This window comes from Hordeum vulgare, chromosome 2H (assembly GCF_904849725.1).
Source record: "Hordeum vulgare subsp. vulgare chromosome 2H, MorexV3_pseudomolecules_assembly, whole genome shotgun sequence".
Lineage (NCBI taxonomy): Eukaryota > Viridiplantae > Streptophyta > Magnoliopsida > Poales > Poaceae > Hordeum > Hordeum vulgare.
In genome coordinates this window covers 470,181,980-470,187,979 of record NC_058519.1, presented here as the reverse complement: position 1 = coordinate 470,187,979, position 6,000 = coordinate 470,181,980, and positions in this window count along the sequence as shown.

Here is a 6,000-nt window from a genome sequence, read left to right as displayed (position 1 = left end):
CCACGCTCATTGGGCCACACACATCGGTATGTACGATTTCCAACAAGTCACTTGCACGCTCCATTGTTCCGGAGAACGGAGTCTAAGTCATATTGCCCATGAGGCATGGTTCGCACGTGTCAAGTGAATCAAAGTCAAGTGACTCCAAAAGTCCATCAGCATGGAGTTTCTTCATGCGCTTTACACCAATATGACCTAAACGGCAGTGCCATAAAAATATGGCGCTATCATTGTTAACTCTAACTCTTTTGGTCTCAATGTTATGTATATGCGTATCGCTATCAAGATTCAATATGAACAATCCTCTCACATTCGGTGCATGACCATAAAAGATGTTACTCATAGAAAGAGAACAACCATTATTCTCAGACTTAAAAGAGTAATTGTCTCGCAATAAACAAGATCCAGATATAATGTTCATGCTCAACGCAGGCACTAAATAACAATGATTTAAGTTCATCACTAATCCCGATGGTAGCTGAAGTGACATTGTGCCGACGGCGATTGCATCAACCTTGGAACCGTTTCCTACGCGCATCGTCACTTCGTCTTTCGCCAGCCTTCGTCTATTCCGCAGTTCCTACTTCGAGTTGCAAATGTGAGCAACAGAAACGGTATCAAATACCCAGGCACTACTACGAGAGCCGGTTAAGTACACATCAATAACATGTATATCAAATATACCTGATTTTTCTTTACCCGCCTTCTTATCTGCCAGATACTTGGGGCAATTGCGCTTCCAGTGACCCATACCCTTGCAATAGAAGCACTCTGTTTCAGGCTTAGGTCCAGCCTTGGGTTCCTTCGGTGGATTGGCAACAGGCTTGCCGCTCTTCTTCGAATTGCCCTTTTTGCCTTTGCCGTTTCTCTTGAAACTAGTGGTCTTGCTCACCATCAACACTTGATGCTCTTTACGGAGTTCAGACTCTGCGACTTTCAGCATCGCAAACAACTCGCCGGGAGACTTGTTCATCCCTTGCATGTTGTAGTTCAACACAAAGCCTTTATAGCTTGGCGACAGTGATTGAAGGATTCTGTCAGTGATAGCTTCTTGCGGGAGTTCAATCCCCAGTTCAGCTAGACGGTTTGAGTACCCAGACATTTTGAGCACATGTTCACTGACAGATGAGTTTTCCTCCATCTTGCAAGCATAGAATTTATCGGAGGTCTCATACCTCTCGATCCAGGCGTTCTTCTGAAAGATAAACTCCAACTCCTGGAACATCTCAAATGCTCCATGACGCTCAAAGCGACGTTGAAGTCCCGGTTCTAAGCCATACAAGACTGCACATTGAACTATTGAGTAGTCCTCCTTACGCGCTAACCAAGCGTTCTTAACATCCTGATCAGCCGTAGCGGGTGGTTCATCTCCTAGCGCAGCATTAAGGACATAATCCTTCTTCCCAGCTTGTAAGATTAGCTTAAGATTACGAGCCCAGTCTACAAAGTTGCTTCCATCATCTTTCAACTTAGCTTTCTCTAGGAACGTATTAAAATTCAGGATGACTGTTGCGTGAGCCATGATCTACAACACAAATATATTCACAGTGGACTTAGACTATGTTCAAGATAATTAGAGTTCAACTTAATCAAATTATATGCTAAACTCCCACTCAAAAAGTACATCTCTCTAGTCATTTGAGTGGTTCATGATCCACTTACACTATCCCAAGTCCGATCATCACGTGAGTCGAGAGTAGTTTCAGTGGTAAGCATCCCTATGCTAATCATATCAACTATATGATTCATGATCGACCTTTCGGTCTCATGTGTTCCGAGGCCATGTCTGCACATGCTAGGCTCGTCAAGCTTAACCCGAGTGTTCCGCGTGCGCAACTGTTTTGCACCCGTTGTATGTGAACATTGAGTCTATCACACCCGATCATCACGTGGTGTCTCGAAACGACGAACTGTAGCAACGGTGCACAGTCGGGGAGAACACAATTTCGTCTTGAAATTTTAGTGAGAGATCACCTCATAATGCTACCGTCGTTCTAAGCAAAATAAGGTGCATAAAAGGATTAACATCACATGCAATTCATAAGTGACATGATATGGCCATCATCACGTGCTTCTTGATCTCCATCACCAAAGCACCGGCACGATCTTCTTGTCACCGGCGCCACACCATGATCATCCATCAACGTGTTGCCATCGGGGTTGTCTTGCTACTTATGCTATTACTACTAAAGCTACATCCTAGCAAAATAGTAAACGCATCTGCAAGCAAAAACGTTAGTATAAAGACAACCCTATGGCTCCTGCCGGTTGCCGTACCATCGACGTGCAAGTCGATATTTCTATTACAACATGATCATCTCATACATCCAATATATCACATCACATCGTTGGCCATATCACATCACAATCATACCCTGCAAAAACAAGTTAGACGTCCTCTAATTTTGTTGTTGCATGTTTTACGTGGTGACCAAGGGTATATAGTAGGATCGCATCTTACTTACGCAAACACCACAACGGAGATATATGAGTTGCTATTTAACCTCATCCAAGGACCTCCTCGGTCAAATCCGATTCAACTAAAGTTGGAGAAACCGACACTTGCCAGTCATCTTTGAGCAAAGGGGGTTACTCGTAACGATGAAACCAGTCTCTCGTAAGCGTACGGGTAATGTCGGTCCAAGCCGCTTCAATCCAACAATACCGCGGAATCAAGAAAAGACTAAGGAGGGAAGCAAAACGCACATCACCGCCCACAAAACCTTTTGTGTTCTACTCGAGAAGACATCTACGCATGAACCTAGCTCATGATGCCACTGTTGGGGAACGTCGCATGGGAAACAAAAATTTTCCTACGCGCACGCAGACCTATCATGGTGATGTCCATCTACGAGAGGGGATGAGTGATCTACGTACCCTTGTAGATCGTATAGCAGAAGCGTTAGAGAACGCGGTTGATGTAGTGGAACGTCCTCACGTCCCTCGATCCGCCCCGCGAACAATCCCGCGATCAGTCCCACGATCTAGTACCGAACGGACGGCACCTCCGCGTTCAGCACACGTACAGCTCGACGATGATCTCGGCCTTCTTGATCCAGCAAGAGAGATGGAGAGGTAGAAGAGTTCTTCGGCAGCGTGACGGCGCTCCGGAGGTTGGTGATGATCTCGTCTCAGCAGGGCTCCGCCCGAGCTCCGCAGAAACGCGATCTAGAGGAAAAACTATGGAGGTATGTGGTCGGGCAGCCGTGAGAAAGCCGTCTCAAATCTGCCCTAAAAGCCCCATATATATAGGAGGAGGGAGGGGGACCTTGCCTTGGGGTCCAAGGGACCCTCAAGGGGTCGGCCGAGCCAAGGGGGGAGGACTCCCCCCCCCCAAACCGAGTTGGACTTGGTTTGGTGGGAGGAGTCCCCCTCCCTTCCCACTTCTTCCCTCTTTTTTTTTCTTTTCCTTTGATTTCCTTCTCTTGGCGCATAGGCCCCCTTGGGGCTGTCCCACCAGCCCACTAAGGGCTGGTGTGTCTCCCCAAAGCCTATGGGCTTCCCCGGGGTGGGTTGCCCCCCCCCCCCCGGTGAACTCCCGGAACCCATTTGTCATTCCCGGTAACTCCGAAAACCTTCCGGTAATCAAATGAGGTCATCCTATATATCAATCTTCGTTTCCGGACCATTCCGGAAACCCTCGTGACGTCTGGGATCTCATCCGGGACTCCGAACAACATTCGGTAACCAACCATATAACTCAAATACGCATAAAACAACGTCGAACCTTAAGTGTGCAGACCCTGCGGGTTCGAGAACTATGTAGACATGACCCGAGAGACTCCTCGGTCAATATCCAATAGCGGGACCTGGATGCCCATATTGGATCCTACATATTCTACGAAGATCTTATCGTTTGAACCTCAGTGCCAAGGATTCGTATAATCCCGTATGTCATTCCCTTTGTCCTTCGGTATGTTACTTGCCCGAGATTCGATCGTCAGTATCCGTATACCTATTTCAATCTCGTTTACCGGCAAGTCTCTTTACTGGTTCCGTAATACAAGATCCTGCAACTTACACTAAGTTACATTGCTTGCAAGGCTTGTGTGTGATGTTGTATTACCGAGTGGGCCCCGAGATACCTCTCCGTCACACGGAGTGACAAATCCCAGTCTTGATCCATACCAACTCAAGTAACACCTTCGGAGATACCTGTAGAGCATCTTTATAGTCACCCAGTTACGTTGCGACGTTTGATACACACAAAGCATTCCTCCGGTGTCAGTGAGTTATATGATCTCATGGTCATAGGAATAAATACTTGACACGCAGAAAACAGTAGCAACAAAATGACACGATCAACATGCTACGTCTATTAGTTTGGGTCTAGTCCATCACGTGATTCTCCCAATGACGTGATCCAGTTATCAAGCAACAACACCTTGTTCATAATCAGAAGACACTGACTATCATTGATCAACTGGCTAGCCAACTAGAGGCATGCTAGGGACGGTGTTTTGTCTATGTATCCACACATGTAAATGAGTCTTCATTCAATACAATTATAGCATGGATAATAAACTATTATCTTGATACAGGAATTATAATAATAACTATACATTTATTATTGCCTCTAGGGCATAATTCCAACAGAACCATCACTATCTCATCTGGAAGATTAACTCCCACTTGATTCAAGCGATTGTCGTACTCAGACAATCTGAGCACATGCTCAACGATTGAGCTTTTCTCCTTTACTTTGTGGACAAAGAATCTTGTCGGAGGTCTCGTACCTCTTAACAAGGGCACAAGCATGAAATCACAATTTCATCTCTTTAGAACATCACTTATGTTCTGTGACGTTTCAAAACGTCTTCGACGCCTTGCTTCTAAGCCATTAAGTATTTTGCACTGAACTATCGTGTAGTCATCAGAAGCTTGTATGTTGGATGTTCACAGCATCCGCAAACGACGCTCGAGGTGCAGCACACCGAGTGGTGCATTAAGGACATAAGCCTTCTGTGCAGCAACGAGGACAATCCTCTGCAAAGTTTGCTACTATCAACTTTCAACTAAATTTTCTCTAGGAACATATAAAAACAGTAGAGCTATAGCGCAAGCTACATCGTAATTCGCAAAGACCATTAGACTATGTTCATGACAATTAGTTCAATTAATCATATTACTTAAGAACTCCCACTCAAAAAGTACATCTTTCTAGTCATTTGAGTGGTACATGATCCAAATCCACTATTTCAAGTCTGATCATCACGTGAGTCGAGAATAGTTTCAGTGGTAAGCATCTCTATGCTAATCATATCAACTATACGATTCATGCTCGACCTTTCGGTCTCATGTGTTCCGAGGCCATGTCTGCACATGCTAGGCTCGTCAAGCTTAACCCGAGTGTTCCGCGTGTGCAACTGTTTTGCACCCGTTGTATGTGAACGTTGAGTCTATCACACCCGATCATCACGTGGTGTCTCGAAACGAAGAACTGTCGCAACGGTGCACAGTCGGGGAGAGCACAATTTCGTCTTGAAATTTTAGTGAGAGATCACCTCATAATGCTACCATCGTTCTAAGCAAGATAAGGTGCATAAAGGATTAACATCACATGCAATTCATAAGTGACATGATATGGCCATCATCATGTGCTTCTTGATCTCCATCACCAAAGCACCGGCACGATCTTCTTGTCACTAGCGTCACACCATGATCTCCATCATCACGATCTCCATCAACGTGTCGCCATCGGGGTTGTCGTGCTACTCGTGCTATTACTACTAAAGCTACGTCCTAGCAATATAGTAAACGCATCTGCAAGCACAAATGTTAGTTTAAAGACAACCCTATGGCTCCTGCTGGTTGCCGTACCATCGACGTGCAAGTCGATATTAACTATTACAACATGATCATCTCATACATCCAATATATCACATCACATCGTTGGCCATATCACATCACAAGCATACCCTGCAAAAACAAGTTAGACGTCCTCTAATTTTGTTGTTGCATGTTTTACGTGGTGACCATGGGTATCTAGTAGGATCGCAT